Consider the following 24845-nt stretch of genomic DNA (forward strand, 5'->3'; position numbering starts at 1 on the left):
TTATTTTCTTAGTGGTTGCCCTGGGGACTACAATTAACATGTTAACTATAATCTAGTTAAAATTAATACCTATTTAATTTCAATTGTCTACAGAAACCTGGCTTCAATATGTCTACATTCCCTTCACCCTTTGTGCTGTTGTCTTATTTGTACATTACAGTTTTTGCACATTACATCTTTGTACATCCCAAACATCAGTGCAGTCTTATAATTGGTATATTCAGTTGCCATTAAATAAGGTAAGAGTAGAGGAAAAAATACACCTACTCTCTTTTGTATTTATACTTACGTAGTTACCTTTTACTATGCTTCTATTTCTTCTTGTAACTTCAGATTTCTCTCTAATGTCCTTTTAATTCAGCCTGAAGGACTCCCTATATTATTTCTTGTGAGACAGGTCTAGTAGCAATGAATTCTTAGGTTTTATTCACCTATTTTTATTAACCTCATTTTTGGAGGGTAGTTTTGCTTGATATAGAATTCTTGGTTTCAACACTTTGCAAATGCCATGCCACTGGCCTTCTGGACTCCCTAGTTTAAAATGAGAAATTATTCATCTTGCTATGAGTCCTGTGTACATTATTAGTCCTGTCTTTCATGTTGTATTCGAGATTTTCTTTGTCCTTAGCTTTCAAAGTTTAACTATGATGCATCTAGGTGTGGACCTTTTTTACTTTATCCTACTTGATGTTTATTGACTTTCTTGGATAGGTAATCTCATGTTTTTCATCAAGTTTGGGAAGTTTTATATTAGTATTCAAGTATTCATTTAAAAAAAATGTATGTTTATTTTGAGAGAGAGACAGAGAGGGGGGTGGGGGGAGAACGCACACAAGTGCCAGGGAAGGGCAGAGAGAATGAGAGAATGCCAAGCAGGCTCCATACTCAGTGCAGAGCCTGACACAGGGCTTGATCTCACAACAGTGAGGTCATGACTTGAGCTGAAATCAAGAGTCGGACACTTAACCAACTGAGCCACCCATGTGCCCCAGTATTTATGCTCCTTTCTTCTTTGTTACTCTCATTTTGCATATGTTGTCCCATAAGTCTTTAAGTCTTTGTTCATTTTTCTTTTTGTTTTCTTTTTATACCTCACACCAAGGGGTCTCAATTGACCTATGTTTGAGTTGGCTGATTCTTTCTTCTGCCAGCTCATATTTGCTGTTGATCTTCTCTAGTAGTTTTTATTTTAGTCATTACGTTTCAATCCTAGTTTTTCTGTTTTTTAAATGTATATCTCTTTATTGTTGTTTTCTATTTGGTGAAAATTCTTTCTCATACTTCTCTTCATCCTTGAAGATAGTTTCCTTTAGTTCTTTGAATATATTTATAATAGTTGATTTAAATGTTTGTCTATTAAGTCCAACATCTAGGCTTCCTCAGGAACAATTTCTATTAACTTCTTCTGTGTATGGGATATACTTTACTGCTTCACTGCATATCTAATGATTTTGTGTTATTGTTGAACACTGGACATCTTTAATACATGCATTTACTCCAAAAATCTTATCCCTCCTTCACTAGTTTTGCTATTTGTTTGTCCTGAACTAATTTTACACAGTTGTCACTGATTGTTTTAGATAAATATCCCCAAGAAAGGGTTCTTCTCACTGAACAAGTTCTGAGTCTGGTCAAATAAATATAAGTCATGTGTGCAGTTGTTTTCAGAGAGCTGGCAGAGAAGTCAACTGACAATTATCTGGGAATGGGGCTGTTTGGGGAGCTCCAAATCTACTCTTTCCCAACAAGTGACTACTGGGCTGATGGTTTTCACAGTAGATTGGAAGGTTGTCAGTTTTCATGGATAACAGAGGTAGTTAGATGAAAACAAGGCGAATTAAAAATACCATGAAGCAAACACAAAAACAAAAAGTCTCACAAAGCTTACTGCTTTTAGGAAGATGCAGCCAGTTTTCTTAAATAAATGCTTCTGTATTATACCAACTATTGGTTTATTTTCAGAGTTTTAAAAGAGTTGCTTTTGAGTTTCTTTTCTAATCTAATTGAAAAGCAGACTTTTGGAGATTCTTACTTCACTATTCTAGAAATGATTCCCTTCACAGACTTTTACTTTAATGTTTATTTATTATTTTTGAAAGATAAAGAGAGCACAAGCAGGGAGGGGTGGAGAGAGAGGGAGACAGAGGATCTAAAGTGGGCTCTGTGCTGACAGCACATGCGGGGCTCAAACCCACAAACCATGAGATCATGACCTGAGCTGAGGGTGGATGCTTCACCAACTGAGCCACCCAGATGCCCCAGCCCTTCAGACTTTTTAAGTAAAAAAAAGTATTTTAAGTTTTTTTGAATTTGTGTCACAATATAGTAAATGCTGAATTTAAAATATTGCTTGTAATATTGATATAAAAACTTAGAGACCTCTATACCTAATAAACATAAATACACAGGAATGTCTCATATGTGGAGAAATTGTGAATTTTGTGGTAACATTCATGGAATAATCAGATATCTAACTACAAGAAAATAATAGCATTCTGATTTCACTTTCTTCATCAAATAAATTCTACATGTACTTCATACATATTAAAATGAAAAAATAAAACCATAAAACTACTAGAAAAAAAACTTGGTTTTTTGTTTTGTATTGTTTCTGGCATTATAATACCTATTTAGGAATGACCGAAAAAAAACCCAGAAAACAGAACCCGTGAAAGATTGGTACATTCAGCTATACACACATAAATCTGTGAAATAAAAATTACCATAAATTTTAAAGATCGTATGCTAAAAACAATGGTTGTTTTCTAGAATAAGAACTGGATGACTGGGGGATAATACATGAGGATTACATGCTTTCCACTATGGATACTTTTGTGCCTTTCAATGTTACATAGGATTTACTCTCAACTATTTTTTAAATTAAAACAATTGGGGCGCCTGGGTGGCGCAGTCGGTTAAGCGTCCGACTTCAGCCAGGTCACGATCTCGCGGTCCGGGAGTTCGAGCCCCGCGTCGGGCTCTGGGCGGATGGCTCAGAGCCTGGAGCCTGTTTCCGATTCTGTGTCTCCCTCTCTCTCTGCCCCTCCCCCGTTCATCCTCTGTGTCTCTCTGTCCCAAAAATAAATAAACGTTGAAAAAAAAAATTTAAAAAAAAAATAATAAAACAATTAAAAATTCACAAAATTTGCAATATTTTTTAATCATCTGGCTGCTTTGACTTTTTCTTTATTACTGGTTATTTCTATGATAGCAACATTTAAAATTTTTGTTGGGGCACCTGGGTGGCTCTGTTGGTTAAGCATAAGATTTTGGCTCAGGTCATGATCTCACAGCTCATGAGTTTGAGCCCCATGTTGGGCTCTGTGCTGACAGCTCAGAGCCTGGAGCCTGCTTCAGATTCTGTCTCCATCTCTCTTTGCCCCTCCCTCTGTCTCTCTCTCTCTCTCTCTCTCAAATATAAACATTAAATTTTTTTGTTTTTAATTTTTGTACATATTATTACAAGTTTAAGTTTCCTCTTATAAATCTGTTTAATCACAAGTCATTTACAGGATCATGTATGACACATATATCTTTATATCATGAATATATTTCATATCTTGTGTCTAAGTAGAAGACATAAAGAAAGTCCTGATATGCAATATATCTGTTTGTTTGTATCTTTTTCCCCCTCTCTTTCTCAGTAAACTTTCACCAGAAACAGATAAGCACTGTTGATACGTTGTATACCAGGAAGTTCTAACAAGCTTCCCTCTAACACAGAAGTGAACAGTATGGTCTCTTGACCCAGATTAGTTTTTGTGTAGTCAATGGAGCTACTCAAAGATTCTGATTCTTCTTCCATGCCCACAGAGAGATGCATTTCTCCATTACATTGGAAGTTAAATGTGTTCTTGTGACTTTGACCAATGAAATGTGAGAAAGTGTGTGTTACTTCTGGTCAAAAGCTTCAAGCATCCTGTTCCCTTTTTTCTGCCTCAGTGATTGTGGACACATGGCAAGATGGCACCTTCATTAACTGGGTTTTTGAATGATCAGTAAGATTACACTCTGCCTGCTGACATGTAGTATGAGTCAGAAATAGACTTAATATTTTTTTTTAATTTTTTTTTTCAACGTTTATTTATTTTTGGGACAGAGAGAGACAGAGCATGAATGGGGGAGGGGCAGAGAGAGAGGGAGACACAGAATCGGAAACAGGCTCCAGGCTCTGAGCCGTCAGCCCAGAGCCTGACATGGGGCTCGAACTCACGGACCGCGAGATCGTGACCTGGCTGAGGTCGGACGCTTAACCGACTGCGCCACCCAGGCGCCCCAGAAATAGACTTAATATTTTAACTCACTGAGACTCGGAGGTGGTTTTTTTCCCAGCATAACCTTGCTTATCCTGACTGATACAAATTCAAATCTCAGCTCTTCTAATGAGTAGCTTTGTGACTTAAATTGCAAATTGGCCTCAAGTGGAAGACACAAGGTAGAATTATTTTATTTCATTGCTCTCTTTTATTAGAAAAATGAAGGTGAGGCTTAAGGCCATGCAACTACTTCGTGGATGAGCAAAGACTAAAAGCCAGGCTTCTTTCCTCCCAATCCAGTGCTTTAATACCCTATTGAAAGACATTTAGTCACCTTTCTAATGCCAAATAAGTGTCAGAATCTTTATTCTTAACAAGATTTGAGGCAAGCTACTCTTCAGTTCTCATTTTTAGTGCTTCTGGAAGTTTGACAATTAATCTAAGGCTACACAAGAACAGTGGGAACAGTCTATTTATCTCTGCATGTTATGACTCACTAACATTATTCACATTTTTTTTTAGGTTGCACCGTTATTAAAATGATTCTCAAATATATGTTTCCACTTGCTATTGACAAAGTGAAGTTTCAATGTTGTCATTGTGTAAAACTTCAAATCCTAGATGTCAGGCAATGCATCAAAACCTAATTCAGAAAAGACAGATATTGCTTCTTGTATCAAAATGTTGTTTAAAGCCATTAGATATACTGCAATTGTCTTTGAAGAGTATAAATTACTCCCATCTCTAAAGTGATATGTAGGGGTCATTCTGTTTCATTCCCAAAGCACACAACCTCTTGTAAATTTTTGCTTATTATTTAAAATATTGAAAATTAACTTTCAAATGTGATATATTGGTAATGATTTTAATTGTTGATTTGTACTTAATTGATGTGCTGTGGCATTATATTTACTGTGTTATATGTTGTCTGCTCTCACCTTAGGATAAGATTTGCTTAAATATAGGAGATATTATAAATGAATGCTTATTTTCAGTTAACTGTAAACAACAGGTTTATTGCTTCCAAAAGTATAATGTTTGTATATATGTGAAGTGAGATGAGTTTATACAAGTTGAGATTACATGTTCTAGGTGATATCAGGCTGAATATGGAGACCAGTTCATTTAGTAGTTGAGTAAATATTTGAGCGACTTCTACCCCAAGCAGAGTCTTGACACTAGGAATAGAGCTGAGAACAAAATAACCACTCGGTGGGTATGAAGTTTATATAGTAGTAGGATATACAGGAAATAGAAAAGTAAATTGACTTAGCTAATAATGCTAGGAGGAAAATTATAGCAGAATGGGGGAACAGAGAAGAGTGTTATTTTTTAGAGAAGATTGTCTCTTAGGGAATGACATTGAGCAGGGATATGAATGGAGTGAGCCATGTCATTATCTGGGGGAAGATTGTTTTAGGGAGTAGTGAGTATGATGATCCTAAGGAGGAAGAGTGTTTGAGACTGCAAAGAGGCCCACAAAGTATCATGAGCAAAAAAAGAATAATGACAGGAAATGGGAGTATGAAGATAACCAAAATCAGATAAGTTATGGTCTAATAGGATGCAGCAAAGATTTAGGATTTTATTTTGAGTGTTGGAAAACTACTTCCAGGTGTCCAGGAGCTGAGTGATAGGGCATAATTTCCATTTTAGTAGATTTGCTTTGGCTACTGTGGGGAGAACTGACTACTGATTTACCAGAGCAGAAGTTTTCTTGGAGAACCAGGAAATGAACTCAAGAAAAAGATGGAGATGGGTTGGGTTTGGCTGGAACAGGATATTACTGGGATGTAGTTCTCACAGGATTAATTTGATGGATTGGAAGAAAAATTATTGAGAAATACGGGAGGAATCAATGGTGGTACCCAGGGTTTTTTTACCTGAGAAACTGGATGCTTTATGATAATAACAGCTATGATAGGGACATATAGAAGAACATGGTTGGCAAGTTAGACAAGAGAATCAAGGCTTAGTTTTGGATTTGCTAAGATAGAAATATCCATTAGAAATCCTAGAACAAGTATGAAGATTCAGAGGTGAGGTTCACTCTGGAGATACAAATTTGGGAGTCATCAGCCTAAAGAAGGCCATTGGAATGGATGAGATCACCTAAGAGTAAATGACACTACAGCATTTAAGGTTGGGAAATTAAAGTAGGTCCAATAAAGAAGACGGAGAAGTAGTTGCCACATGGGTAAGAAAAAAATCAGGAGACCATGGAATACCAAATTTCAAGTTAAAAGAAAAAAAAAGATTTTAAAGGAAGTAGTAGTGATGGATTATATCAAATGATGCTGAGAGTTTAAGAAGGTGAAGGGAGATTGGAAAGAGACTGGGATAGAGAGGAGATGGGGACTGCCTGGGATAGATATTATAGCATGCTTTTATAACACTGTTAGAGAAGAGAGAAGAAATGATGATGTGATGAGGGAGAAAAGTGAGGGAATAATTGCATGAAAAAAGTTCTGGAGTAGGCAGAGATGGGACTCAGTGTGTGAGAGAAGGTGGCCTATATAGGACACAGATAGCGAATCCATTGAGTCAATATGGAGGCAGAGCATACATGGCTACAGATGCTGGCGGGTAGGAAGATTCAATGGCAGAAGTATAAAGAAGGGCTCTTGTGATTTTATTCTTTTCTTTTTCTTTCTGTGTGTGTGTGTGTGTGTGTGTGTGTGTGTGTGTGTGTGTGTGTGTTTAGTAGAATTAGAAGGAAGGTCCTTAGCTCTGAGTAAATACTTCGTATTTTTTGCTTTCTCACCAGACTTTTTATTAAAGTTAGGGATCATGTCCTCTCTATCTTCATAACATATATCTGACCAAATGTCTAGCACACATTAAATACTTCATGAATAATTATAAAACTCTAATAATAATGTCTAAAAGTTACTTTTGTCTTCACCTTCAATATGTAATTTGAACACATTTACATTAAAGTTTGTTCCATTAGAGTAGAATTAAAGGCAAAGTTTATGGAAGGCTGATAGTGAATATCTGACCTCAAAGCCAGGCCCTCCTCTGCTGACATTTGTTTCACTTTATTTAAAAAAATTTTTTTTACTGTTTATTTTTGAGAGACAGAGACAGAGCGCAAGTAGGGAGGGGCAGAGAGAGAGAGAGAGGGAGTCACAGAATCTGAAGCAGGCTCCAGGCTCTGAGCTGTCAGCACAGAGCCCAATGCAGGGCTGGAACTCACGAGTGAGCGGTGAGATCGTGACCTGAGCTGAAGTCAGACGCTTAACTGACTGAGCCACCCAGGCGTAGAAGAGAATGGATTATTTCAGAACAGTTAGAGACTATAGAGAAGCAAAAAACAAAAAGTCCAGCATTTACTTCTTTTTTATTAAGACAGTGTCTAAGTGACTGAGAACAATGTCAATGATAGTCCTAACTCATAAAAATAATATTAATAATTTTTCAGGTGAAAAGTGACATGGAATCTGAAAATTTCAGCTATTTTGAAAGGAATCCAAGAAAGAGTGAGTAACAAGTAATCATTGCATACGTTTTTCTATGTTGCCTTTTTTGAGATTTCTTTAACAAAGATTTCTTAATCTCAACACTTGACATTTTGGTCTGGATAATCCTTGGTGTAAGGATGGATGTTCTGGGCATTGTAGGATGTATCCTGGCATCTGTTCACTAAATGGCAATAGCACCTCTCTCTCCAGTGTGACAAGCAATGTCTCTAGATGTTGCCAAGTGTTTCCTGTACTCAGGATGAAGGTGTGGGCAGTTTGAGAGAATTACCCTGGTTTGAGAACGACTACTGCAACACAAAAAGACAAGTTTCCTCAGGCTTCTGGCTGGTTTATTCTAGACCTAGGTAATTTATCTAGGGAGGGGCACAGGGAGCCTCATAGTTTTTGTCTAATTAGGGTTATGCTATGAAGCTATTATCATAGGAATGGCAATTGAGACTGTTAATTCCCTGTTCACATTCATAGAGTACCTTCATCCTGGATACATTACAAAATATTTAAAGCTGAATACCCATCAATAGGAGAGCAGCCAAAACTGTCATATGGAAAGGGAATGCAATGACCCGAAGTGTATTTCCAGAAGTCAGAACTATGACCAGTAGTGCTAATTAGAGAGATATATTTTGATTGGTGATAAGGAAGATGGTTGTAATGATAGGCAGTGTCTAAAAATGAAACAAGCAGCCATTTCAATAGAGTCAATCTATTCAAACATTCTTAGGGAAACATTTCAGGAATATTGAAGAGGGAATTAAAGCACTGGTTGGATCTGAGATCTCTTTCAGACCTGGGAGTTTAGAATGAGCAGAAGGGCCATGGAAACACCCAAAATGAAGTTGCATCAGACAGAAGGAAAGAAGAAAAGGCAGGGGAGCAGTAAAGGGAAGCAGCAAAATGGAATTGTTGTTCTGATGTGTAAGGCATTCATCTGCAGGAAGGATAGCTGAGGGAAGGGAGGGTTCAAATGCAGGAACATCCATGCTTGGAGAGTCTCTGTACTCTAGACTTAGGACTTGAGGCCATTCTTTGAGTTGTCTTCATGGTACTTCAGGACCCTGACTTAAACAAGCCCCACTCCTTTATGGCAGCTTCTACCACTTTCAGGAGTTCGTACAATGGTCGTAAGCATCCTTTGGGGTGCTTGTTAGCCACACATACTATGGGGACCACACACAGAGACTATGGTTCCTTCAAGTTTTTGTGAGCCAGTGATTCTGCATTTTGAACAGGTACCTTGAGAATTCGAATGCAGCTGGGCCTAAAATCACTCTTTGGACAACATTGTTTTAGAAGGTGCAGTTCCATTTGCTTTCTGACTTCTACCCAAGACCTGTTAATTTTGTAGTTTTCCCAAGAAAGAGAGATTTGAAGGAGAGTATCAGTGAAACTACTTTTGTTTTTTTAGAGAGAGCATGCACATGTGCACATGAGCGGGGGTAGGGTGGGGTGGGGTGGGAAGAGAGAGAAAAAAATTCTTTAGCAGGCTCCAGGCTCAGTGTAGGAGCCCAACACGGGGCTCAGTTCCACAGCTCTGGGATGGTGACCTTAGCTGAATTCGAGAGTCAGACGCTCAACCAACTGAGCCATTCAGGCACCCTGCAGTTAAACTATAGTAAGTATTGAATCTCTTAATCTAACCTTCACTAGTATGATTTTCCCAAAGTTGACCTAGAACCAAAAGAAGTGAAGCGATATTCTTTTTCCCCTGGAAATGTGATGTGTTTCTTTGAGGGGAGGGGAAAAATTATTTATTTTCTGGTAATAAATAAAAAATTTGTTGTACTCTCTCCCTCCTGAGTGACTGTAAATTCCTAAGCTCAGTAAGGCTGATAGCTCTAAAGAAAATGTTTAGAAATAAGTCAGTGCAATTACCTGCGCTCCCACTGAAGCACTAGTGACACAGCATCTCCTTAGCTCGGTTCCGCAATGATAGTCTTATATGTAAGAAATTCCTGATAAACCCACTTTAGTTGACTGAGGTGTCAACTAAACCAGTGATGAGAGGTTTATGTCATGGTTAAACAACTTAGACTAACACTAGCATGTCTTTCCTTTTATATAAACTCCTAGAGTGGGCAGGTTCTTATGTTGAATATCTTTGGCTATATAAGTTTATAATATCTAGGTGTTAAGAGAAAATGAGGGTCCAATGAAGAAAGCATCTCTAGGTATGGTTCCTGATTTGCTTTCACTCCCAGTGATCCTGAACTGTGATCATTAACTTTTTATTCCCATTTCTTGCCTCTGATTCGCTTTAAGTCTCAATTAGAATTTCAACTTTGTCATCCTGTTTTCCTGGTTAAACTTTTTTGCTGTATCTAATTGACCTTACAACCCTGATCCTTGATCAAGCTTGAAGAACTGTAACGTACCACTGATCTAGACTTGACATTCTTCTGTGATACAAATGGAAAAGGTGAATGCAGTCAGTGTTTGTCACTTGTTTTCACATATCATTGATTCAGAGGCAGACTCACCATAAGGCTAATTTAGTAACTTAAGTTTAGGGTCCTTATTTGCTTGAACCTTTCCTAGGACTGAAGATGGCCTTAGCACGGTGGGAATATAGCCATATGATTTTATAATATTGCAAAGAAAGGTATTTTGACACCCCCACCTTTAGACTGCTCTCTCCTTCCACAAAAATGCTCCTAAATCCATCCCCTCTTGTATTACAGTGTTTTTGTAACTGAGAATTTTGGAAATGTAGGTGAAAAGAAGTAGAGTCAAGAATACATTTAGTTTGAGTAGACATGTATTTGTGTTGTGTATAGTTTAGATGTGTACATGAGATATTTAGGCACATCCATGACTCAATGTGGGACTTGCTTCTAGAAGTTATTCATGGAGCCATCTCACTTGCTGTCATGTCAGGAATGTGCAGGTCATATCACAATATGAGCAGGTCCCCACAGCATCTGTCATAGGACATATGCAGGCAGCTTAGGATAAATAAAGTCACAGATGTACAGAGCCAGAAGCACTCTGTGGCAAATTTTTCCAAACAGCAGATGTGTAAAATTACAAGCAGAAGATTCAGTTCTCATTGACATCAAATCTAAACAGAAGTTCTCTTCTGTCAGGAATATTTTCAATAATGAATACATACAATTACAAATGTACTATGCATATGATATTTTGAAGAGATCACAAAATTTATTGGAATCCCCAGGATGAGAGCACAAATCTAAAACAGCAAACAAAGAGTACATCTAAATATGAAGGACGATGTTTTATACATTTCCATTATAAATAATAAAAAACATCTCAATCACCTATGCTAAAGGAAAGACTAAATTGTCATGCTTTCTCTATGGAAAATAGTATAAAATGATTATTATATAAAAAAGGTAATAAGAGTATATATACAGCAAAAAAGTTTTTGGAAAAAAGTCTTTAGATCATGTGTTAAGCATGTATTGCATTTTTCTGAAACTTTGTATGTTTGTGTTGTCAGCCTTTTAAAATTTGTAATTTATTGTGATTTCTTTCCTCAATCTAAGTGTATGTGTACTTTGTACCAAATAATGTACTTGTGATTTTATATTCTTTTTCTAAAAGAGATCTCCAAACTATAAGCATTTAGTCCAACAAAACCTGGATGTGTTCTTTGGTTGTATTTTCTCACAGTTTTCTGACTTAGTTTCTTAGGAAGTAAACACTGCTTGCTCACCCCTGGGTGGTACTTGTGCTGCTGGTAAATACTAGCCGGGTCATAGAGAAAAATCTGGGTGCCTCAGGAATTTTCTGAAAAGTCATTTCTAATGGCCCACGCTAAAGTTCCACCAACACCAGGATATGAGTATCGCAGGAAATTATGGCATTTTCAGTAATAATTATTTAAGAACTTTCATTTACATAGGGCTTTACAGTTTATGGATATTTTTATTTGTTTCACCAGATACTCAAAACAACATTGCAGAATATCACAAAATCAGTAAGGTATGAAGCACTTCTAGAATCTTAGTTCCAAGCCTAAAGTGGTGATTTCACCATCATATGTAGCAAGGGGCACAGTGAAATTTTGAACACATCTGCTAGCTTTAGTGACAAAGTGTTAAATCCTTGCCAAATGGTGCCAAGTAGATCTACTTTTCAGGTCAGATGTGATCCACTTTTCTGGCACAGATATCAATTACTGTGAACCTCTGACTGACATTCTGTCTGTAATCATGACTATCAGGAATCTGGTGACATTTTATAGTTAAAATCAAGATTGCACGATTCTGCCTTACAAAACTGAGGGGATGAAAGTACATGGAAATAAATACTTCATGGGGAGGAGATGATGTCGTATAATATTTTATGGCATTAGAATGCCTTTCCTATTGAATCTGTTAGTTGCTTATGGGTATGGCTGTGACGATGAGAACAAGATGGAAGTGAAGAGAGAGAGGAACAGGCCATTCATGGTTGATAGGAAACTCCTTGGTATACCATGTCCCCTACCCACGTCCTGACCTTAAATATACTCCTGCTTTCCAAACCACGTAGTAATTCTTCTGCTGTGTGTTGACTGTCCTCAGTCATAGAGATTTTGCATAGCATCACCATCTGACAGTAGCCACCTCACCTTTCTCCACAGATCTGTGTTTTCCACCCCCTTCCCTGGGGAGCTATGTCTTGGTGCACTTTTTTTTGTACACCTGGAGACAGTTGGTAGTATTGATGTTTGCATGTTTTTATCACATGTAGTTTCTTGTCTTAAATTCAGGGAAGACCCATTCCCTTAAGAAGAATTGAGCTTGCTTTTTCTTTTGAAACACCACAAAATGTCTAAGATATTAATTAGCAGGGGAGCATTAATCCACTACTCCACTAACAAAGCTGAGTAAAATGGCTGATGCTCCTGATAGGTGAAGGCTCAGGAGAAGGGGAGAGAGAGAAAGAGAGAGAGAGAGAGAGAGAGAGAGAGCGAGCGAGCGCATTAGGGCAGCATTCTACCTAAAATGTTAAAGAAAAAAACAACATGAAAAATTCAGCCTGATAGATGTGCTTAGATTGTCCTGCAAGATCCCAAACTTGTGAGATTCCTGGAAAGCTGTCACCCTCTTTCTCCCCACACCTCTCATTTTCATCACAAGATCTAACCTCTGCAAGGAGATCTGCAAATGACCTTTTTGCCTCCATACCTATTGTATGTTCTGTAACCTGGCCTCCCAGTACTTTCCCTTGGTTTTCTTTTTTTTGTTTTGTTTTGTTTTTTTTCTGCTCTACCTACTCCTTTCAGGTTAACTTTCCAAAATTACCTCACTGTTCATCTATTCCCCTAAAGAAAACACCTCCCCATTGATGATCACATCAGTGTTCACAACTGATGGGAGTGCAAAGACCTCAGTGATAAAATACAAGCACCTTTCTTGCTTAATCTCTTTAATATTACTCTATCATCCAACTAAAACTAGACTACTTCCCATTCCTTGAAATTTTCTTCCTCTCCTCCCATACCTAAGGCTTTGCCCCTTCATCTGTCTAGAACACCCTGTGTCTACATTGTAGACAACCTCATCATTCAGGCATCTTAAATGCTACTACTTCTCCGAAATCTTTCTTCTTTAAACTCAAATAATTGCCTGTTGGTCTCTATGCCACAAGGCACTTTCTATCTAGCTTTGAAGATACCTGTGTACTGGTTTTATTTCTAAAAGAAAACTGGAAGGGTAGGGAACATTATAATAATCTTTGTGTTAATGGTTTATAGAGTACCATGTGAATTTTAGGTGTTCAGTATTATTGATTTATTTTTTTAAAGCTAACTGAAATGTGAACCAAGTGACTGGGGCAAATCAAAGAGGGAAGAAGGCAGTTCTACCAATTACTGTTACTTTAAAAAGAAATAGGGCACATATAAATAATCAGAAAGATGAAACAGGGTTAAGTAAGGCTGTCTGAAAATACTTAATTCCCAATTCATTTCATGCACATTCCTAAATATCATCCCTCATATTCTAGTACTTCTTCTAGAGCTCTTTTCTTGCCACCTTTACCTTTCAAATCCACTTTGCATAGATTTCACCCTTACAAACACTTGCTATAGCATTTACTCTATCCCCCCTCGCCCCCACCCTGCCCTGCCCAGCACAGGAGGTGGATCTGATGTGATAATTTTTGTACCCGGTGGCTAAACTCAACAAAACGTTATTTGTCCTGAACTGCAACTCAGCATAATCCAAGGTCAGGAAGGGCAGAAGTTAAGGAATGTTTGCCTTGAGGGACCAATGGTACATATTTAGCTGAGCTTCTAAGGTAGCACTATGGCCTAGAAAAGCAAAAAAATTTCAAATTATGATTAGCTTCAACCTTGTCTTTCACATCCTTTACCATATAGAGAAGATTTATCATGAAGCTAAAGAAGCTTAGCTGACATTGTAGGGACTCACATTGGTATGGGCCATATAAATGTTTGCAGGCCAAAGCCATGTTGTGTTTATAATTTTGTATTCTTACATTTCAGTCACACTCCCCTCTACAGTTACAGAAGCTTCAAGCCCCATAAAACATGGATCTGCCTAACCTCTGTCTTCCTGTAGATAGGGTCCTGATATTGCTAATCTTCTGAATTTATAGCAAGTACATTGACAGAAAGGAGTTATGTACCTTAAGTCTTTATTTTGATTGAGCAAAAATCCCTGTGGGCTTCCCTTTCTAGGTTTTTTTCTCCCCCTCATTTGTTAGGGCAAAAACACAACAGAAACAAAGGACATGGATTTTCATAAAACGTCAGTTAGATAATAACTGTTTTCATTTGGACTAGAAGCAAAGCAATAATTGTAACCAAAATTAGGGAAATGATTTCCATGTGATTATATTGACTTTAACATGACAATAGTGCAAATAAGACCAATGGCCATAGGAAGAAGGACACACCAAGACAAGGTGTAAACTCATGTGCAAGCATCATCTGGACCCATCGACACCTTTGTGGAGTTGGAGGCAAGGAGAACGGGAACAAACACGCTGATGTTCATGATGCCTCATGTGGTATAAGAAAGAATGCCCTTTGGCTCTGGCCCAGGCATCTTGTGTCTTCTGCCAGTATCCACAAAACTACAGTGAACTAACTGTTAGCATGCAAATAGGGTAAAACTGGAGATTTTCACAGCCCTTGACACTATTATACCATAAGCTTATACAACCTAATAAAAACACAATCAAATAGAAAAACCAACACCTAATGTAGTAAATATTTAGTAGCGAGTAAAATGTAACTGTACTTTAATATATTTGCATCTTAACTAGCTGGGAAATGTAAAATGGTTTTTTCACCATCAGGTTTTCAAAAGCTAAAAAAAGCAACGAGTTGGGTCTAAGGAAGACCTGGAAAAGCGTACACTCTCCTACATTGCTGGGAGGTGTGAAAAATAGCTAAACAGTTTAGAAAAAGTTGTATTAGTTTATTTGGCTAGCCATTCTACTTTTGGAATCGAGAAGAATAAAGTCCCGTGTGTATGTGTATACATACCCATAATACATATATAGACACACAGTATACATATATGTGTGTCTGTCAGTATATATGTATGTGCGTACATATATGGAGGCTGTTTATAATAGCATTGTTTGTCATAGCAAAATATGGAAACAACCTGGATTCCCTCTAATAGAGGAATGTGTAGATACAGATGGCTTATCTGTTCCATGAAGTGGGATGCAGTTATGAGAAATAAAATACTGGATAAGTATATGCTAACTTGAAAGGATGCCAATGAGATATTAAGAAAAAAAACCTACTATAGACATAATACTAAAAGTGATTCTGTTATTATTGTAAAAAAATAAACAATTTTATAATTAGACACTTAACGTCGTGACTTGCCACAATAAGCAAGTAAAGTTTGAACGTGTTATTTAACTCAGAAGTGACTTCAAACTGACTTTCTTTCCATGTTATGCGAGAAACTAGTAGTTTGCACTGAGTTAACTTCTCCGTCTTAAAAGCAGCTTGGCCCAGGCTAGAGTTTGTTTAGCTTTGGAATCAGACCAGAGTTCCCACCTTGATTGGACAGCTGACTAACTGAGAGGACTTGAACCAGTCATTTGGTCTCTCTTAGACTCGGTTTCTTTAACTGTAAAAACAGATAACCATACTACGTATCTCACATATTTGTGAAAAAAAATTTTTAGGAAGTACATAACCTAGCACAGTTCTGTCATGTCAATGACGGTGTTGGTAATGAGACTGAACGCTTAGTGTTTGGTAGGTGTCTGGGCTCGGTGTATGGTAGCTATTTCTCTTTTCTTGTCTTTTTTTAGTGGTAGGTTGCTCACCTCGCTGCCTGTAAAGGAATGATGTATCTCAGCTTTTCGTGTTATTTCTCTATGCCAGCCCAGTCAAACAGCAAGTGAACCAGGGCCTTGGGGTGCCTGTAAAGTAATATTCACATTTTAGTGTTGCTTAGTGAGGAAAAACCTCTAGCAATGCAGCTAGGGGAATATTAGCATGTTTACAATTCACCAACTAAAATAGCGGTTATATTTTACAAATGAAAAATAATCACCCCACACCTTCCTTGAGTAAAAACTACAGTTTCAAGTCAAGCTGAATGCAATAAACCCCTAAAAAAATTTAAAAGGCAGTCAGCCAAGCCTTTATTGCAAGAACATCAGAGAAATGAAGCAGCTGAACTACTTATCACTTACTCTCGAGTGTTCCAGCAAAGAAGCTATTTCTAGGTCCTATGTCTCTTTTAAATTTTTACCTCCTAGGGATCTGGCCATTTTGTTCAGGATTGCATAGGCTGCCAGCGGAACATGGCTTTGAATTAATCAGGCATCTGATTACAATCCCTGAAACTATTCGAGTATTAATGGCTTCCCTGTCAGAATCTAATGAACATTTCCTTTAGATGGATAGTCTCTGTTGCATTGTTCATTTACTTAAAATTTTTGATCACCAGTTTAGGCAAGATGTGGGTATTTGTTTCTAAGGCAATTGGGAATGACAGCTCCAGAGGACAATGGAACAATTAATGCAACTTGAAATTCAAACCTGGAAAGTTGGCAAGCTGAAATAGGAGTGTAACGATGCCCGCTTGAAGCCCTGTGTCACAGGGTGCTGAACTTGCTGTGACACCATTTGAAATCCCACAGAGCAGGGACTATGCCACAGGCACTATTTCTGTACTTGCAGTCCCTAGAGCAGTGCTGGGCTTCTAGCCCCAGGGGTGGAAAGGGAAAAGGAAATCACCCCAAAATGCAGTAGAGGAAGACACTAGTTAAAACATTCTTTTCGTGCTGGAAACAAGCTGTAGATTGATTTAAGTGCCAGAGCTTTCATCAAACCCTTTCTAAAATCAACATATACATGATGCTTTATTTCATCTAAGATTAGAATGTTAGTGCCTGGATAGAATTAGCACAAGTGTCCTTTCTGTCTTATTCACATTCCTTCTCAATCCCTCAAGTGACAATTTCAAGAGACACTGAAAGAAAAGGCACATGTGCACAGAGTGCTAGAGTATTTCTTACAAGGGGCTAAGAAGGTCAGCAGGGATTTCAAGGTCAGATGTGCCTTCTCCCATTTTCTTGGGATTCTGAGGTAAAAGACGGTTCATAAAATGCATCACTTTTCAATGAAGTGTTTGGCTTTGGGAGTACAACACCTAAGCATTCTAAGTTAAAATACTGTACAATATACAAAGGCCAGCTTTCACTCATTTTTAAAGATTTTTGAATACAATAAATCTCAAAGGTTTTAATTTCAAGATGAACAGTTTAATTAAAATAGTTTATTTTTCAATACATGAGGCTGTATGAGATACCCAGAGAACCTAGAAATTTCAAGTGCTGTGGTCTAAATGGAAATACAGGCAGAGGAAGAACCAATTGACAGAGAAATCAGTAAATGAAATAGTATCACATGTCAATTAAGGCCACAGACTTGAGAGAAATATGACACTTAAGATACAGCTGTTCTCAAATCCCTGTTTCTCTGTATCTTGATATTTTTTCACTTATAAAATCTGGGTAGCAGTGAGATCTTTTCCTTTGGTGACCTCAATTACTGTTTAATTAATGTAAAGCTCTTAGAAATCTATCTTTACATTTAATAAATGAATCTTAGTTCTTGGAAGGCAGAGATCAATGTTTCAAATGAAGACAAGTACCAAAATGGCAATTGTTTGTTAAATGTGATGAGCCTGTCTTGCCTCCAACCTCCTTGAAACAGAACACTCTTCTAGCTCTTCCACCCAGCAAGTCAGGAAGTCCCTGGTGGGGTCACTACTAGTACGGATTCAAGGACTTTAAGAACAGGTATGGGATGCAGAAATCACAACCATCTCTGGGGGTGGGGGGTGGGGTGGGGGGGGCGGCAGGGATGTTCTAGTTCAACAGGCATTCACAGGAAGTGCTTGACTGCTCTCCAGAGTCCCTGTGCCAGTCACAGCCATAGCCTCATTTGGGAGAGGAAAGGGGTGGGGGTTCTCATCCTGTGTTTGGTGCCAGTCACTTGCCCCCTCTCCTTCGCAGGTGTGTTTCCAATATTACAAAGCAAAGCATGCTTTTTTCTTCAATTGAAGATGGCTGCAGTGAATGTCTGCCAGAGTGAATGTTGAACTGAGCTTACCCTATGAAATGACAGAGAGTGAGAGCCGGTGTTCCCAGTTCAGAAGCATGGTTAGTTGCCCCAAAAGGAAGTCCAGTTTTGCTGGCACTTTGCCGTGTGAGGAAAACTCAAAGGGAACAGAGTCAAACAGTGACAGGGCTAAGGGGCAGTGTGGTGCTTTTGTAAGGCACAGAAGACCCTGCTGTGTGGTAGTTGTGATTAGTTGTCATTGCTGACACCTTTTGATGTTGTTTGAAGATTTTTAGTGCCCTCCAGGATTTCTCCCCCATTTCCACCCCAATTCTAATTCCTGAGAGTGCCAGGAACAGATTTGGTAGTCACTAGAGTGAGTGTCAAAAATTTCAGGTAAAGTTTCTAGGTCAGGAGAGATCTTTAGCATATGAATGCAGGCTTTCTGCACATGGATTGGAATATAGGTTGTTTTAGTACTAAAATAATAAAGATGAGGTAAGAGCTTTTTTCAATATTGTCTTCTCTGAACCATTTACAAAAGAAGAAAGAAAAATGATTGGGGCACCTGGGTGGCTTAGTCAGTTAAGCATACGATTTTGACTCTGGTCATGATCTCATGGTTCCGGAGTTCAAGCCCCATGTCAGGCTCTGTGCTGACAACTAGGAGCCTGGTTCCTGCTTCAGATTTTGTGTCTCCCTCTCTCTCTGCTCCCTGCCTCCCCACTCATGCTCTGTCTCAGTCTCTTTTTCAAAAATAAACACTAAAATTTTTTTAAAAATAAAGAAAAATGATTATAAGGTATTATATTACCATGAAAAGTCAAGGATGTGGGAATAAAGGAGGGGTGGGCAGGTAAGCAGTTTCCTAAAATCCTCCTACTAAATTATCACCCTAAGTAATTATTGGTTAGTAGATTGAAGGTTTTTAAAGATGTGCCTGTGCTGAACTTGTAAATTGTTATTAATTCTGGTAGACTCGACTGTGCCATCAGTAGCAACTAATATTACCACTTATCAGTTACTTTTTATTTTATTTTTATTTTTTTAGTATCTACACCCAACCTGGGTCTCAAACTCATGACCCTGAGATCAAAGTCCCATGTTCTTCCAACTGAGACCACTTACCAATTATTTTTTAAATGGTATTTATGGCAGACATCCATGTATTGACAAACCAGAGGCTTTGCATTTACCATGATTTTGCAAAATAGAATTTGGTATGCTGAACAAAATTGTGGTTAATTTTTCTTCGGTGGAAAGCTTAGTACTGAAATTTCTGTTTATATTCCAGAATCTAAATTTCTCTTTATGTCTGAAAAATTCTAAATAATGTGTATTATTTTTTTTCTTTAAAAAATTTTTTTAATGTTTATTTTTGAGAGAGAGAAAGAGTGTGAGTGGGCAAGGGGTAGAGAAAGAGGGAGACGCATAATCCAAAGCAGGGCCCAGGCTCCGAGCTGTCAGCACAGAGCCTGACGAAAGGCTCAAGCTCATGAACCATGAGATCATGACCTAAGCTGAAGTCGGATGCTTACCTGACTGAGCCACCCCGGTGCCCCTAAATAATGTGTTTTATTAATGTAAAACTGCAACTCTATTGGTAAATTGAATATACCATATATCTATATCTATATGTATATATTATATATGTCAGAAATATTAAAAAAATGGAAAATGATGGTATGTATTATAGCAAATGTATTAGAATTTATTGTTGCTTTCAGAGTAGAAAATAATGAGCTAGTGGGGGATAGGGACTTGAAAGCAATGGAAGCTACAAGTAGACATCAGAAAACCTAGTCTGAAACTTAAGCAGGTCACTAAACTTCATTAAGTTTCAGATTTTACCTATGTAAGTGAGAATGCCAATATCTGGTTCAGTCATCCCACTGAATGTGAGGATTTAGTGACAGAAAATATGACAGCACTCTATATGGCACTGTTCATTCAAGCAGGATTTTTGGAATTAATATCAGATAGTAGAATTAATATCAGTATCAGATATTAGGATTAATATCAATTCTCACCTTGATACTAATATTTAGGTTTCCCTGTCTTAAAGTTTCCTTCTTTTATTGCACAAGGGATATATGAAAATATTATGATAGCAATTCAAGCATTACCATAATATACAGAGAACACAATGGGAGACTCTGACTCCCCAACCTCCAAATCTTCCTTTCTTTTCAGTGGTATCACTAGAAACAGTTTGAGTTTCCTTTCAGAAATTTTCTAATCATATTTGTATGCATCTATGAGAAATATTATTTTATTTCCTATACTTTGAACCAAAAAGTTTATTTCTGACTCACAAATCCAGCTTACTGAAACCAAAGTGTGTTTTCTCCCCCTCTCTTTCCTCTCTTGAGAAGGTGACGTGATTAGCACTGCGGTTGTTTCAGGTAGAGCATCGGCTGTAAAAGGTTAAAGGAATCCAGGAAAGATGGAATGGGCTTTTATTTCCGCAACAAGGACAACACCCATATACAAATGAATGTATTTCAGCTGTCGTAGTCATGAAACCCCATTGTGTTAACAAATGGGAAATAACACCTCATGGCAGCCAATCTAAAATAATCTCTGCATGATGAGTGCTACCGGCAGATCTGCCAAGAAGCACCGATTCTCAGTGTGATCACATAGATTTCCTCGGTCACAAACAGAGAAAAGCACATGATTGCACTGCACATGGTGGCTGTGCTGCCAGCCCAGCAAGCACAGCTCAGGCTACACGATAGCAGACTATCACACCTGCTACTTGACAGGTGTGCACTAAAATTTATGAAAAGCTTTTCTAGCCAAGCCATCGGGCTGCTGAAAAGAATGGTGGATGCCTTGAGCCTTGACATTTATTACAGCTTTGCCAGCATATCTGTCTTGTAGAGTGTGATTTGAAAAACGATATGTCTAACCATGATCTTAATAAGCTCATTTGTTCCGGGATCTCATTGTACTCGTGCTTGCTGATAGAAGAGGAGAGGGCCAACAAAATAAATAATGGAGGCTTCCTCACGAATGGCTTTCCTTATTTCAATATGGAGACAGTCTGATGTTTAACATTGCCAAGTGCCTCTACCTAAGTGAGGAGTTACAAGGCTGCCTTGAGGGGTTTCAAACTGAGGTTCCAGTTGCCTAATAGCCATAATTTCGGTCAATTTGATCTAAGACACGGAAATTAAGGCGCATGATAAATATTCTGGTAGAAATGCGAATTTACTAATATTGGCCAGGAAACCTCTACCTTTAAATATGTTTTAAAATAGAACATTGCAGTTTTCTCTTAACCATCCATTTATAAAGATTCGAAATACTTTGTGTATTTCCTTATTTATTAACAAAATACCCTGGGATGATAAAGGTGAGGTGGATATCATCCTCAGTTGACAAAGGACGAGGAAGCGTAAGATAAACAAAATGCTTAAAAACAGTTTTCCCAGCCCTGTGTCCTGGTTAGCACACACATTTCTCCGTTTTCAGTGTATTTTTCTCCAGATGAGTATGAGCCTTAGCCCATACCACCTATATTTGAAGACCTTCAGTTTGATAAATGTGTTTGCCCATTAAGATACAATACTCAGGGTGCCTGGGTGGCCCGGTCGGTTGAGCATCCAACTTCGGCTCGGGTCATGATCTCACGGTTCATGGGTTCAAGCCCCACATAGGGCTCTGTGTGACAGCTCAGAGCCTGGAGCCTGCTTCAGGTTCTGTGTCTCCTTCTCTCTCTGACCCTCCCTCCACTCAAGCTCTGTCTCTCAAAAATAAATAAACGTTAAAAAATTTTGAAAAGTAATTAAAAAGAAAAGATACAATAGTCATTTAAGGGGGTTAATAAAATAGTACTTCAGAAAGCCTTATTATAGTAACGTGACAAACAATATTTCTTATCTTACGGAAGACCCATTTTGCTTTTTTTTCCCCTCTGTTCGCTGCTATCAAAAAAATGAAACCTTTGATGAAACTCTTACCTTCCTTTTCCTTTCCCACCTGCCTCTGTGCCTCTCAGCTTTAGTCCTCTTGGGGATCAGCCCTCCTGGTAAAAATAAGTAAACCAAGAAATTTTTAGAAGACCCAACTAAAAGTATGTATAAACAAAATTACAGAAAAAACAATGACATGTAATGGAAAAGAAGTCTTTAGACTTAAGACAATAAGGGGACAGAAAACTCAAGCTCAATGCAAATTAATTCTAACATTTCAGTGAGATAGACAATTTCTAGGAAATATCACTACAATGAACTTTGGAAGAAGTAACAAATGTCAACAGAGCTGTTGGTGTGTTCATTGCCATGGAGAAAACAGAAAATGCCATCAGAATTGTCAGTTACCTTAGAGGAAAAAAAAAATCCAAAACAGATGAGTTTTATTGGGGAATCCTTTCATATTGTCCAAGGGACTGAAGATCACCATGGTAAATTCTGCTAGTATATAGAAAAGGATGGAATGCTACATGATTCATTTTATGTTAACCTGATGATAAAATTTTATAAAGAGTTACACAGAAAGAAAAACACCTACCAGTTGTCTGGAATATACATGAATAAGTGTGCAAAAGTCCAAAATATAAGTTGAATCCAACATAATATTATTTTTAAATGCATTTTTTTCTTACAGGAATATATGACTTACTACGAAAAAAGTTAATATGTAATTTGATCAAAAGAAGAAAACCTCAGAATATTAAAAGCATTTGATAGGGATGCCTGTGCAGCTCAGTCAGTTAAGCACCAGACTTCAGCTCAGGTCATGATCTCCTCATTTGTGAGTTCGAGGCCTGCATTGGGCTCTGTGCTGACAGCTCGGAGCCTGCATCAGATTCTGTGTCTCTCCCTCTCTCTGTCCCTCCCCCACTTATGCTTGCTCTCTCTCTCTCAAAAATAGACATTAAAAGAAATTTTAAAAAAGCATTTGATAAATTTCAACGTCCATTTTTAAGTCCAGCTCAAATGCTGTCTCTTTCAAAAAGCCCTCCTTGATTCTTTGGCTAAAAATAGTCACTACTTTGAATTCTATCACTGCATTTATTTCTTGCTTATGGCCCTTTTCATGTTATATCTTGTATTATAAACAATTGGAGATATATATATATATATATATATATATATATATATATATATATCTCCATCTGCTTTACTTAGCTGTAATTGCCAAATGGTAGAGATTCTGATTTTTAATTTCTCATAGAACCCAGGTGAGAGTAGCTTTTTATTTTTCCTCACTTGATGCTCAGCAAAAATTGATTTCTAAAAATCATGAAACATAAAATTGTTCATCAGCAACTTTACATTCTTGAAATTCGTCAATATCTGTCATCCTCACCTCCCATTATTCCAAGTATAAACCAAATTTATTTGTACACTTTTCTCTTACAAAGTTATCTCATTTTGTATTTGTTTTCTTCTAAATTTGTTGCTATTAATTGGCTGAATCTAATAGGGTAAGAACATAGCCATGCCTGATTCATCTTTTCCTCCAGTTGCTGTCCCAACTGGGCTATGCAGACTTTTCCTCTATTGTCCCCTAAGGCTATCTCAGGCAGATCCTATAACTCTTTGATCATTTTCAATTATTAAAAAGTTATTTTTAGTTGAGCTCCATTTAAAACCTCTACCTCATATCCAATTTGATTTTCTTTCCCTTCATCCCAGGAATACCTGGATTTCTTTCTCTCTTTTTTTTAATTAATGCTTATTTTATTTGGAAAGACCATGAATTTAGAAAACCATTCTTGTATCCCATGCTTACTGTGCTACGTAATTTGCTATCAGTGATCATCCAAGTGTATTCACAGTATGCTCTTAAGATGCCTTTATTTACAGTACGTGCTAACCAAAGTATTTTATGCATAAACCTAACGGTGTAAGTAAGAAATATTAAATTAAAATAATCTCTGTACTTTTCAAAATCCTTTCTAAACATTTTATGGATTTCAATAGTAATTTTAATGTTCTAACTTCGTTGAAAATTGACTTTATAGGGGTACCTGGGTGGCTCCGTAGGTTAAGCATCTGTGACTCTTGGTTTTAGCTTGGGTCATGATCTCATGGTTTGTGAGTTTGAGCCCCGCATCAACTCCGCACTGACTGTGCAGAGCCTGCATGGGATTCTCTCTCTCTCCCTCCCTCTTTCTCTCTGCCCCTTCCCTGCTCTCATTCACTCTCTCTCTCAAAATGAATAAATAAACTTAAAAATAAAAAAGAAAATTGACTTTATAAAATTACATTTGAAAATTCCGGGACTCCTATTATCAGCATAATTACATAGGAACAAAGCAAAAGTCTGGTATTTACATTCAAATAAAAAATGCATTTACAGATAGGTTGAGACAAACTGCATTTAAAAGCTAAACTCATTTGGTTACACATCAGAGTCACTGAGGCACTTAAACATACCTGTACCTGGGCCTTTCCCCAGAGAGTTGGGTTTATTTGGTCAGGACATGAGCATCAGTATTTTTTAAAACCTCCTCCAGATGATTTTAATATGCAGGCTGGTTTGAAAGCCACTGATCTAGTGTTTTGTTTTAAATTGTTGTAGTATAAAAGATGATGAAATTTTAGGCTTTATTTCTAGAAGAACAGTGACCAG

At 37.6% G+C, this 24845-nt stretch overlaps 1 long non-coding RNA gene across 1 annotated transcript in view; it reads left to right on the top strand.

Annotated features, from left to right (window-relative positions):
• The first annotated feature begins 7671 nt into the window (after positions 1-7671).
• The window catches only part of LOC121030773 (uncharacterized), a 441808-nt gene continuing 424634 nt past the window's right edge, over positions 7672-24845 (top strand). Inside the window, exon 1 of the long non-coding RNA XR_005790406.1 lies at positions 7672-7738. This is a non-coding gene — a long non-coding RNA (uncharacterized LOC121030773). The remainder of the gene's footprint in view (positions 7739-24845) is intronic.

The sequence above is a fragment of the Herpailurus yagouaroundi genome, unplaced genomic scaffold (assembly GCF_014898765.1).
Source record: "Herpailurus yagouaroundi ecotype Mexico unplaced genomic scaffold, PumYag 140, whole genome shotgun sequence".
Lineage (NCBI taxonomy): Eukaryota > Metazoa > Chordata > Mammalia > Carnivora > Felidae > Herpailurus > Herpailurus yagouaroundi.